Source organism: Lagenorhynchus albirostris, chromosome 6, assembly GCF_949774975.1.
Source record: "Lagenorhynchus albirostris chromosome 6, mLagAlb1.1, whole genome shotgun sequence".
NCBI lineage: Eukaryota > Metazoa > Chordata > Mammalia > Artiodactyla > Delphinidae > Lagenorhynchus > Lagenorhynchus albirostris.
The window spans coordinates 17,622,782-17,637,073 of NC_083100.1; positions in this window are offsets into that span (position 1 = coordinate 17,622,782).

Here is a 14,292-nt window from a genome sequence, read left to right on the forward strand (position 1 = left end):
GCCATATACGACAAACCCACAGCAAGCGTCATTCTCAATGGCGAAAAACTGAAAGCATTTCCTCTAAGATCAGGAACAAGAGAAGGATATGCACTCTCACCACGGTTATTCAACATAGTTTTGGAAGTCCTAGCCACAGCAATCAGAGAAGAAAAAGAAATAAAAGGAATCCAAATTGGAAAAGAAGAAGTAAAACTGTCACTGTTTGCAGACGACACGGTACTATACATAGAGAATCCTAAAGATGCCACCAGAAAACTACTAGAGCTAATCAATGAATTTGGAAAAGTTGCAGGATACAAAATTAATGCACAGAAATCTCTTGCATTCCTATACACTAAGGTTGAAAAATCTGAAAGAGAAATTAAGGAAACACTTCCATTTACCATTGCAACAAAAAGAATAAAATACCTAGGAATAAACTTACCTAGGGAGACAAAAGACCTGTACGCAGAAAACTATAAGAAACTGATGAAAGAAATTAAAGATGATACCAACAGATGGAGAGATATACCATGTTCTTCCATTGGAAGAATCAATATCGTGAAGATGACTATACTACCCAAAGCAATCTACAGATTCAATGCAATCCCTATCAAATTACCAATGGCATTTTTTACAGAACTAGAACAAAAAATCTTAAAATTTTTATGGAGACACAAAAGACCCTGAATAGCCAAAGCAGTCTTCAGGGAAAAAAATGGAGCTGGAGGAATCAGACTCCCTGACTTCAGACTATACTACAAAGCTACAGTCATCAAGACAATATGGTACTGGTACAAAAACAGAAATATAGATCAATGGAAGAGGATAGAAAGCCCAGAGATAAACCCACGCACCTATGGTCAACTAATCTATGACAAAGGAGGCAAGGATATACAATGGAGAAAAGACAGTCTCTTCAATAAGTGGTGCTGGGAAAACTGGACAGCTACATGTAAAAGAATGAAATTAGAACATTCCCTAACACCATACACAAAAATAAACTCAAAATGGATTCGAGACCTAAATGTAAGACCGGGCACTATAAAACCCCTCAAGCAAAACACAGGAAGAACACTCTTTGACATAAATCACAGCACGATCTTTTTTGATCCACCTCCTAGAGTAATGGAAATTAAAACAAAATAAAAAAATGGGACCTAATGAAACTTAAAAGCTTTTGCACAGCAAAGGAAACCATAAACAAGATGAAAAGACAACCCTCAGAATGGGAGAAAATATTTACAAACAAATCATCAGACAAAGGCTTAATCTCCAAAATATATAAACAGCTCATGCAGCTCAATATTAACAAAACAAACAACCCAATCCAAAAATGGGCAGAAGACTTAAATAGACATTTCTCCAAAGAAGACATACAGATGGCCAAGAAGCACGTGAAAAGCTCAACATCACTAATTATTAGAGAAATGCAAATCAAAACTACAATGAGGTGTCACCTCACACCAGTTAAAATGGGCATCATCAGAAAATCTACAAACAACAAATGCTGGAGAGGCTGTGGAGAAAAGGGAACCTTCTTGCACTGTTGGTGGGAATGTAAATTGATACAGCCACTATGGAGAACAGTATGGAAGTTCCTTAAAGAACTAAAAATAGAATTACCATATGACCCAGCAATCCCACTACTGAGTATATACCCAGAGAAAACCGTAATTCAAAGAGACACATGCACCCCAATGTTCATTGCAGCACTATTTACAATAGCCAGGTCATGGAAGCAACCTAAATGCCCATTGACAGATGAATGGATAAAGAAGATGTGGTATATACAATGGAATATTACTCAGCCATGAAAAGGAATGAAATTGGGTCATCTGTAGAGACGTGGATGCATCTAGAGACTGTCATACAGAGTGAAGTAAGTCAGAAAGAGAAAAACAAATATCATATATTAATGCATATATGTGGAAACTAGAAAATGGTACAGATGAACTGGTTTGTAGAGCAGAAATTGAGACACAAAAGTAGAGAACAAACATATGGACACCAAGGGGGGAAAGCTGCGGGGGGTGGGGGCTTTGGTGTGATGAATTGGGAGATTGGGATTGACATCTATACTAGTGATGTATATAAAATGCATGACTAATAAGAAAAAAATTAAACAGAATTTTAAAATACTGTAACATTAATTTTTACATAAAAATAAATGTACTAATATAAATAACATTATTTTAAATCCTACATTTTCTGAAATAAAAATATATTAGTGAAAAGTGTGGTATTGTTTCACATTTTTACAAATCTCTCTAATAGTTGAATAGAGGGCAGGTAGATTCTTATATTTGCATTCACATCTAATCTCTTGAAATATGACATGACATATAGCTTCCAGAAAACTCCATTGTATGTTCATGAGAGAATGAAAGTGAAAAGGGCAAATATCACTTTAACATTATCATGAAAAGATTGTGGGAACCCCAGGGTCCCTGGACCATACTTTGAGAACCACTGCTTTAGGTAAATTTCATCTTGCTTTTATACCTGTTCACCCTAAGCTTGTGACATTTCTTCTCTTTAGAGTGCTCTCCCCCCCCTTAATTTCTTCTTATTAAAACTCAACCCATCTGTCACTATTCAAAGTGTCACTTTTTAATGACCTTTCTCCATCTCCAGTAAGAAGTCCTTACTCTTTCGTGCTTCTGTAGTACTTTGATTGTACCTTGACTTACTTACACTTAAAATACTCAATCACTTGGACAAAAATCATTGAGTGCCTACTAAGTTCTAAATGTGAGCAGTGTTTACCCTTTCTCTACTGTCTTTTACCTACCTACTCCCCCTACATTAAGACTTGTCTTCAGCCCTGTCCTCCTCAAGCTGACAACCAAAACAGTACGTTAATGGTAGAATTTTAGGCACGCTGGTATAGTACTATGGAGATTTTTTTTTCAGACTCAGAGGACCTTTCCATAGCTCTCAAATTACACCACAGAAACCATCTGATTCTGCCATTACTTAAGAGCTCTCCTATACTTAAACCACACTAAAATAGGTCCGATTCTCTTTAGTAAGCAGAAAATTAAGAGCAATTTATCTGATAAATGTTTATAGGCATAAACTGAACCACTCTAGCCCTTGTCCAATACACCATGAATATTCAATTTGACAAATAAGTATTACATCAATTGTTGAAGAGTTTGAATCCCAGATCAGCGGGATGACCCTGTAGTCCCATGGCTCTATAATGCTAAGTTTCAAATGAGCACTAAGTATTTGAGTGAGGAGACCCAAATGATGTAACTTTAGACATGACACTGGACACTTCTGGAACTCAGTTTCTTCCACTAGACTAGAAGCCCCTTGAAACCAGAAACCATGTCTTTTTGATTTCTGCCCACAACAGTGCACAGAAAATAGTAAGTGCTCCATGATTTTTTGTTGAACAAATAGTTCCATGGTGAAGAATTATGGTATATAAACTCCAAAGTCCTTCTCAGTTAGAAGAGCACAGGGCCCATGTGTCACAGCCACTCATTACATATTTGGTGTCCAGACGAATAAACAATTGAACGGTATTTAATCTCTGATTCTACCATGAGCAGGATGTTGCCCTAGGCACCATGGTGTCACAGTAATGACTAAGACATGCTTCCTGCCCTCACAGAACTCAACATTTAACCCAATATTAGCTGTTAAGACGAACATCTGTGGAGCAAACAGAGCAGCTAAATTCATGCTTCTTTATCTGACTTGGAACACCAGGATATTTGAAATTCTACCTCTGACTGGCAAAATCACTTTTATTTCTGCTTTTAAGAGACACATAACTAAAGGCAAGGGCTAATGGGATGTCAAAGCAGTATCATCACAGCCCCTTAATTGATTTCAAGATGCTTGCGTAACTATTGAAGGCAAAATGATGTTCTCACTGATGGGAGATATAGAATGTACAATTTGCATCTCATCAGAAAAAAAAGAATTCCTTGGTTTCCTCTACAAAGCACTAATGTTCTCAGTACTGCTGACTGTGCTATTTTGAGAAATAGCCAGCATGCCTTCTGCACAGTTAGAGAGTAAGAGGAAATATTGCCTCCCCAGGTGTCAAATTTCCTTTCTGTAATGGAAGGATGTGTGGGACAGCATTTCAAACATAGTCACAGAGGGAAAAGGAGGCTGACAAGTAAGATGGATGAATGAGAGGGAAAACATGTGTTGAGAAGGAAGCTGTCAGGGGTAGATCCCGTTTGTGCATCAGAAGTGTCCTAATTAAAAATGCCCATCATAAGAGCCTTTGGGGAGGAAAGAAGAAAAGGAAGCCCACTGCTCTGTAACACAAGAGATCTCAGAGAGAAGGCAGGCCTCTGGGGCTCAAGTGAACTGCAGTATTCACATAGGTGGCTGTATTCTGGCATCTAGGATATTAACTGCTCCTATAACTCAACTCAGGAAATATGCACCTTCATCCAGAATGCCTTTGCTTTGAAAGAATATCACAAATTCAGCTGAAATATAGAAGTTGGAGACGTTGAGCTGTCACTATGCAATTCGGGGCTCAGTTTTTCCAACTTCTCCTAAGTAATGATTTCCTTCTTTCCTGTAATTAGGGTCCTAAGACTTCTAATGTTTACAGTGACATTAGTCAATTCCCTAGATGCACTAGGCCAAATTAAATAAAGGACTGCAGGGAAATTTATCTACAGAACATGAATCTTTAATGAGCCTTCAACCCTATAACTCTTATAGTAGAGAGAGACTTGCAGGAACAGAGTCTAGTCACCCATGAAGGCTGGGGGGACTTGAACAGAGCATTCCTGATCCTCTTTTGCTTCTTGAATAATATAAAGGGAATGGATTAGATAATCACTGAGGTCTTTTCCACTCTGACCTTCAGACTCTATCATTCTTCTCAAATGTGCATCCTCTTGCCTAGGAAGTGGTTAGGGGCCATTGTTAATATGTAGTGGGTTTGTGATGAGAGAGGAATAGTGGTAGTTAAGAGTACAGATCTCCTATTAAATGGCTCACGTTCAGTTTAACCTCTACCACTTACTAGCTGTGTGACCTTGGTCAAGTTACCTAAGCTCTCTGCATCTTGGTTTCTTCATCTATTACACAGGGATAATAATAGTACCTATATCTCACAGTTGCTAAGATTAAATGAAATAATCAACACAAAACATTTGTTGCAGTACCTCCTATAGAGTTAACATGCAAGAAATACTTGCTGATATGATGTGTGTTATGCATCTAGAGATTTGAGAGGATACATCATCTGCAGAATGTGGTTAGAGGCAGACCTGCCAAAATTGAGTGATTTCTGGAGACACGAAGGAGAAGAGAAACTCTTCCTATAAAACAAGTAAATGTTACTTGCTAATGTCAAAACTTATTTTATAGTGTAAAAGGAGAGCAATAATACACCAGTTTGCATTCATAGTCTTATAAATAACTTTTACCTTTTTATCAATTTATTGAAAACAGACTTGACTAACAAAGAGTATTTCATGCAAGGAAGAAGGAGAACAAAAGGATAAATAAAGGGTAGAGCAAGGGCAAGAGAGATGAATAAAAGACCAGCTTCCATTACCTTATATCATTGCTTGGTTTCAATCTCATTTCTATGTCTATATATGGTTAGTATTTAATTTGTATCTGTGTAATAAGTACCTTCTTCAATATGATCCAGAAGGAATGCAAAGGTAGACTCGGTTTGGGGAAGCTAAATGTAGCCTATGTACGTGATTTGGTCACGTCCAAAAATTTGGCTTTATTAAGAGAGTTCCATCCTGGATTCCAGGAAGAGTGTTACTATCGGCAGCAGCCATTCTTAGAGTTTTCTCCATATTCCAAGACATTCCTGGTTAAATACAACTGAGTCACTCATAGAGTGTCCCTGAGGGTTTGACTCCACCAGTGGCCTTGCTATAACCCTGGGAACATTAGGCCAAAGCCTAAGTCTCAAGAAAGACCTTAAAACTGACCAGAATGCTATATCTGACAGCAATGTCAGATATAGGCAGTATCAAACCACACCCACAGATTTCAAACTCAAGCCAGAATATATTTACTAGTCCAGAATATATTCAATATATTCAAAAGTCCAATATATTCAACAATATTTTCAATAGTTATATGGTCACCTGACTCCCAGCTCCCCATTGAAAATAACTTGATAAAATACACTTGACAGGCATGAAGCTCAGCAGAGAAAGGCCAGATAAAGATCATAATCCCAATAAATAGAAAGCACACCTACATTAATATTTTTCCAGTTAGCAAAATTAACTCATTTGTCTTATTGAACTATAGTATTTATTTATGTAGTTTACTGATGCAAAAACATCATAACACACAACCTAGAATTATATGCCAACCAGATAAAAGCAAGGAAGGAAGAAAGGAAGGGAGAGATGGAAGAAGTAAGGATAGAAGCCTAGTTCTAAAAATTAATCCAAACAAAAAGAAAGTAATCCAAGAAATAGCAAAACCTAGCTAGAGTCTGGGGGAGATTGTGTGAGCCTTTGTATGTCTGATTCATTCAATTGTCATTGCTTGACTTTTCTGTTGTCTTATTGACTAAATCCGGTCAAGCACACAACCAATTGTTTGAAAATAAGCTAATGACCCCTTTCAGGGATAGAGATGATACCTCCTGGAAAACAAGTTTCAGTTATGTTGCATGATACAGAATATTCTACAGTGCTCATTCAGTGATCATTTGTTGATTGGCTTAGCTACACTAATAGTGAAAAAAAATTATGCTGATAAATAGTCTAATTACCAGTTCTTAACTCAAAAGCTACATGTGAAATCTGCCACCTAGATGAACTTAAGCATGCTTGAGAATGTTTATTTTTAAGAATAAAAAAAAAAGAAATAATCATTTCTAAGAAAAATTTGCGTTTTTTCTTTCAGTTGATAGTATACACAAGCACAAGAAATGCTAAATATAACTAAATATGACAGCTTTCAAAGGGACTGAGTCTTTGTGAGTTCTAGTAAATGACATATAAGAGCAATGTCAGGAGGAGACCTACCTTCCCTCACGTTATCTATTGAAGAGTAAATGAGAACCTGCACTGTTAAATTGGTCTTTTTTGTTTTTTAAACAACACATCTTTTCACTTTTTTTTAAATTAATTTATTTATTTATTTTTGGCTGTGTTGGGTCTTCATTTCTGTGCAAGGGCTTTCTCTAGTTGTGGCAAGCAGAGGTCGCTCTTCATCGTGGTGTGCGGGCCTCTCACTATCGTGGCCTCTCTTGTTGCGGAGCACAGGCTCCAGACGTGCAGGCTCAGTAGTTGTGGCGCACGGGCCTAGTTGCTCCACGGCATGTGGGATCTTCCCAGACCAGGGCTTGAACCCGTGTCCCCTGCATTAGCAGGCAGATTCTCAACCACTGCGCCATCAGGGAAGCCCAAACTGGTCATTTTTAATCAATGTTTAATCATTTAGAATAGACAGAATGTATATCTCCTTTCATTAATATTAAATGAAAAGAAATTTTCTATATCCTAGGGTACAGAGAAAGGAATTAGTGACCGTTTTCATGAAGATTTAAGATTTTTGCAGAAATTTAACATATGCTACATGGAAAGCAGAGGTGTTTGTAAAAGAATAAACTCTAAATGGAGTAAAGAGCAGAGCCAAGCATTTCAGTGTTTTCTCCCCACTTCAATAGATTCACATGGTACTCAGTAGATACCAAACTGCAGTGACTACTCAAAACAAAATAGTTTTCAAGCAAATTCCTTCAAGCTTTCAAGGAATCCTGCTAAAAATAGTAAGAACATGGAGGACAATCAATGAGAAAATAAGAAAAATGAAGCAAAAATGAAATGGAAAAAAAATGGGGATTATTAAACTGGAATTAGACAGAAAATGACGAATTTGGAAGACAGTCAAAGATCCAGCATATATATAATTAGTGTTTGAAGAGATTAGAAAATCTGAAACTGAAATAATTTTTTGCAGTGATCTAAGAGAAGAAAATATTCCTGAACTAAAACTGGACCAAAATCTATAGATTAAAATACTACATGATGTTCAAGGAGGGATGATACTAAATTAACAATGCAGACAAGTCCCAATTAAGTTATCAGACTCTTGTGGGCATGAGGTCAAGAACACCAAATCAACTATGAGCATAAAAAATTATCAGGTTGACCTCTGGTTTTCCTATAGCCACACTCAGTGCTAGAAGACAGTGGTAAACTGCCTACCAAGTTCTGAGAGAAAGGAAGTGTGATTCAGTAATTTTATACTTGGCCAAGGTATCATGAAACTAGAAAGATCAAAGGTATACATCCTCAAATATTCCAAAATTTGGGTAATATAGGAACCATGGACACTGCCTGGGGACAATAATGACTTAAAAGTGAGTCTCAGCCAATTAAGACATGAATGAAGAAACCACAGCAAAAAGACTGATTCTGAGCATTGAATAAGTTTAAATATAGAATCAAGGCTAAATAACTTTGAGCAGAGTATATAAATGTTATAAACTACGGCAGTGTAGAAATATTATGCCTAAAAAAAATTGAGAGATAAAGAAAGGAGGAGGCAGGAAAATAGTGTAAACCTGCTGATCTCCTCTTCTTTCAGAGTCAGAGAGTCAGAAGATGCAATTTAAGGCAGATAAGTACAGGCTTAATTGTAATAAGTTAAAGCACAAAATAACCTCTAGAGAAACTAAGAATAATCATATAAACAATACAAATTGGGTGGTGGAAAGGAAGGAAGAAAGATGGGAAGAATTATTAATATTAGGGGCTTCCCTGGTGGCGCAGTGGTTGAGAGTCCGCCTGCCGATGCAGAGGAAACAGGTTTGTGCCCTGGTCTGTGAAGATCCCACATGCTGGGGAGCAGCTGGGCCCATGCGCCATGGCCACTGAGCCTGCACATCCACATCCGGAGCCTGTGCTCCGCAACGGGAGAGGCCACAACAGTGAGAGGCCCGCATACCACAAAAAAAAAAAAAAAAGAATTATTAATATTAATTTTTCATCAATTATAGATAATAAATAATATTGAAAGGTGATAAATAATAAAAAAGTTATAGAATATTCTTACGTCAACAACTTAAGAAAATCAACATTAAAAATGAAATAAAAACAGTACAGGCCAAGCAATAAGGGATGTAAAAGAAATAAACAAATGAGAATTAAAAATAAAAATATCAGGGCTTCCCTGGTGGTGCAGTGGTTGAGAGTCTGCCTGCTGATGCAGGGGACACAGGTTCGTGCCCCGGTCCGGGAAGATCCCACATGCCGCGGAGCGGCCGGGCCCATGAGCCATGGCCACTAAGCCTGAATGTCCGGAGGCTGTGCTCCGCAATGGGAGAGGCCACAGCAGTGAGAGGCCCGCGTACCGAAAAATAAAAATAAAAAAATAAAAAATAAAAATATCAGAAACATAGTTTGTAATAGCAAAAGACAAAAAATAGATGGCTATCAAAAGGTAATTGGCTAAACTTTTAAAAATAGCCACATAATTGAATAGTGTACAATTATTTAAAGAATGAGATAGAGCTTTTGGGGAAACAATCTCCAAGGCATGTATGTAGTCAAGGAAAAACAGCAAGGTGTCAAATAGAGTACACAAGATTTTTCCACGTATGTAAATAAATAAGATGTTCAGTGTACACACACACACTCTGAATGCAAACATAAATACTTGTTTAGGTAGGGAAACATTTGCAATTTTGCAGAATAAAGTATTAATAGAGATATTTCTTTTTGGGTTAAAGCCTAGTGTTACAGAGTTGAAGAGGTCTAATTTTTTACTTCTTTTTGTACAATTCATTAGTACTTTGACAAAAATAAAATAAAACTAGTTCAAGAAAATGCATATGTATATTCACATATATATGCATATGTATACATATAATTATATAAATACACATTTCTTAACAGAGTTTAATAGACACTTGTGTATAATTAAGGAAGCATCACAAACCAAAGGAATGAACAATGAATTAGCCAATAAATTTTGCCAGTAAGAAAAAAAACCAAGTTAGATATCTCACCTCATGTAAAAAATAAGTTCCAGAAGGATAAAATATAAATATAAAAATTAAAACAAAACTAGAAAAAAAACTGTAAAGAAACATTCAATTGATATTCAGTTGGTGAAGGATTTTCTAAATATTATAAAAGGCAATAAAAAAGTGAAGAAGCATCTGTAACAATATGACAGTCAAAGGGGTTCATATGTTTAGTACTTTAAAAGTACTTTATAAACTTATGGGGAAACATATTTATCTCAGAGAAAAATGGTCAATATAATAAAAATAGATAAATCTATATATTTTTATTGAGTACAAACTTTGGGAATTTAGAGGTGAGCTAAGAGCTGTCATGGACTTTATAGTCTAGTGAGGGAAGAACATAATAGAAATAGGTGGGTTCTTTCCTCATAATTAGTTGGTCAAAATGGGCGGAAGATCTAAATAGATATTTCACCAAGGAAGACATATAGACGGCCAAGAAGCACATGAAAAGATGCTCAACATCACTAATTATTAGAGAAATGAAAATCAAAGCTACAATGAGGTATCACCTCCCACCAGTCAGAATGGCCATCATCAAAAAATCTACAAACAATAAATGCTGGAGGGCTTCCCTGGTGGCACAGTGGTTGGGGGTCCGCCTGCCGATGCAGGGGACGCGGGTTCGTGCCCCAGTCCGGGACGGTCCCACATGCCGTCCAGCGGCTGGGCCCGTGAGCCATGGCCGCTGGGCCTGCGCGTCCGGAGCTTGTGCTCCACAATGGGAGAGGCCACAGCAGTGAGAGGCCCGCGTACCGCAAAAAATAAATAAATAAATAAATGCTGGAGAGGGTGTGGAGAAAACGGAACCCTTTTGCACTGTTGGTGGGAATGTAAATTGATACAGCCACTATGGAGAACAGTATGGAGGTTCCTTAAAAAACTAAAAAAAGAACTACCATGTGACACAGCAATCCCACTACTGGGCATATACCCTGAGAAAACCAGAATTCAAAAGGACACATGCACCCCAATATTCATTACAGCACTATTTACAATAGCCAGGACATGGAAACAACCTAAATGTCCAATGATAGATGAATGGATAAAGAAGATGTGGTACATATATACAATGGAATATTACTCAGCCATAAAATGGAATGAAATTGGGTCATTTGTAGAGATGCAGATGGACCTAGAGTCTGTCATACAGAGTGAAGTAAGCCAGAAAGAGAAAAACAAATATTGTATATTAAAGCATATATGTGGAATCTAGAAAAACGGTACAGATGAACCTATTCGTAGGGCAGGAATAGAGACGTAGACATAGAGAATGGACACGTGGACACAGGTGGGGAAAGGTAGGGTGGGACGAATTGGGAAATTAGGTTTGACATATATACACTACCATGTGTAAAACAGCTAGCTAGTGGGAACCTGCTGTATAGCACGGGGAGCTCAGCTCGATGCTCTGTGATGACCTAGATGGGTGGGATGGGGGTGGGAGAGGGAGGTCCAAGAGGGAGGGGATATAGGTATACATATAGCTGATTCACTCCATTGTACAGCAGAAACTAACACAACATTGTAAAGGAACTATACTCCATTTAAAAAAAAAATTGACTGGCCTTTATAAAAGGAACCACAACTGGTTACTTTCTTTTATAAGCATTTAAAGCATTTTTCAAGCCAGCTGATACTCATTAACAATTGGGATATATTTTATAATATCAATAGATATACAGACAGTATCAATGCATCCTTCAGTCTATGCTATGTGCTAGGTCATAGACATGCATTATCTCATTTAGTCCTCACAACCCCAGGACATTGCTATTATTATTTCTCCCATTTTGCAAATGGGAAAACTGAGGGGCTTCAAGAGATTATGCAATTTATCCAGACTCACATATTCGGTAAAAGGCTAAGGCATGAATTAAGTCCTCTCTAACTGCAAACTTCATGCAACAAGGTAACATTTGTAAAGAGCACAATTTCTGAGAAACATATATATGCTCCATAGACACAAGCTAGCTCTATATGTCACACAAATGAATGCTTTTGCAGCATAGATAAACTAATTTACAATTTTTTACTTTCTATGATATATTTTCACTTAAAATGTGTGCGTGTGTGTGTTCATCTTTGTTGGTTTCATTTTGCCTCTGTTAAGTCATTACTGCTGCAGTTTGATTAAATTAAATGATTGCCCTTGAACTCTCTCCATACTCCAAGGCAGCAGAGCAGGAAGAAACATATGGCACCAGTGCCACAGCAGCACAATTTTTAGGCCTCCTCAAGAATTATGTGGCCGGGGTTGCGATTGCTATCAACAATTTTGTGACTCCTAATTTAGAGTAGGAGATTCACGGCCTTAAAATGCAAACCTGTGGGTCAGCCAGGCAGTCTCTCTCCTGTATTCAGAGTCCAGCTTCTCAGCACACAGTCTCTGCATTTCCCTTCACAAGACCACGGCACTCAGGAGAATGTGGACCAACTCAGCACGCAAGGACAACAGGACAGGCGTTTTCTCTGTAAATAGCACACAGCATGATTACTAGAACAACTGATTTTGTATGGAGAAAGGAAGAAGAGGATGTGTGTGTGTGTGTGTGTGTGTGTGTGTGTGTGTGCATGCAAGCACATGCTTTCCATGCACCAAATAGGAAATTATTCATTTTATGATCATTTACAAGACCTTGTATCCAATACTTGACTAAATGATGACTTTCTGCAGTTGCAAATGTGTGAGCTTGAAAAATAGAATTTCACCTCAGCATCACAGTATTTACACTGGGATTTTGTCCCAGCTAAAATCTGAAGTGCCCACAAATCTCATGACTGTGGGTCTTACATCTCTTTCTGGTTTGTTGAATTTATTCCTTCTGGACAGCTTTGCTGTATATTTTTATTGTGTGAGGCTGGTCTACATTCTAGCAAATTTGCAGTTGATTATCCTAAGCTCATTCAGGACCAGTTTCCAGAGATGGTTTGTGTGACCTTGTGGAAGCAAATGTAGGACAATGATTTTTGTTTGCAAACTCATTAAACCTTTTATTATACTTGTACCAAAAAAAAAAAAAAAGTTCATTTAGGGATTAAAAACTATGTCCTCTCCTGGAAAAGATATGAGGTCCTACTTTAGATAATGCTATTAAACATATCAACATGTCCTCTTTCTTGGACATGCGGTAGACTATGGCCCTTGAATCCTGATAAAAGTGTTACTACACTTATTTTTCATTATAACATATATGTGTGACTTTGTAGAATGTATTTTGCTTGAGAAATGGCCCCTTCTCATCCAACCTGTTGTTAATCCTTTGTTGAATGTCATTGTGCCATAGACAATGTGCACCTTGCTATGAGGAAAAGGAGGGGATTGCTAGTTAGGATGACATCACCACACCAAGCTTCCTCCTTCCTCACCCTGCCCCTTAGCTCACCCGCCTGGATCAGAACGTTGCATTATAAGCAAATGCAGTGTTTTCCCACAGTCATCTTCTCATGGGCTGTGGCAAGAAAGCACAAAAGGAAGATGACACACACCCTGTTTTTGAGTAAGGAAGGGAGGGAGTGTCAATATTGATATTGTTCAAACATCAGAGAACATGAATAAGGACAGATTGTTGAAGACACCGATCAGGAAATTCCAAATATTGTCTCTCATCAACCCAAACTCTGTAGCCCTTGAATACTGAGGCCATTTTCCTGTTACCCCTGTTTAAAGTCCCTCAAAGGCTCCCTCACCCCCAGGATAAATGCGAAGGGCCTTCACATAGCACAGGAGGTCATCTGTGCCCCTGGCTCAGCCTGTGTTTCTTGTCACTCCTTGACCCTTTGTTCACTAAAGCGGAAGTAAGCTCTTTGAGGACCCCACACACTCCAAGCGGTTTTCGCTCCTGGACCTTTGCTTAGGTTCTCCCATCTGCCTAGAACTCCCTTCCCCACCTTCCCCTGGCTAGCATCTAACCCTGTAATTCTTGCCCTCCCAAAAGACTTCCTCTCCTCCTCTTTGCTCCCATAATGCTTTGCATCTGGGTCTCTTTCTAGTTGGGTTAATTTATTATCTTCTCCCACTTATTCATGTGTTTCCCTGAAGCACCGTGAGGCCCTTGAACTATGAGACTGTGTCTTATTCATCTACTTATCCCGAAGCCCTGCGAAGACTCTGGCACATACTAAGAGCTTAATAAATATGGGTTGAATAAGTGAATTATCTTGAAAGGTTGACCTGGAAAGGGAAAAACTGAAACATAAAATTAGCCTAATTATTTCTTTGCTTTGTTACCTTGAGCAAGTGACTTTTCCATCAAAATTCTAATTTCTTCACCTTCACAATGGGCATAATGTGTGAC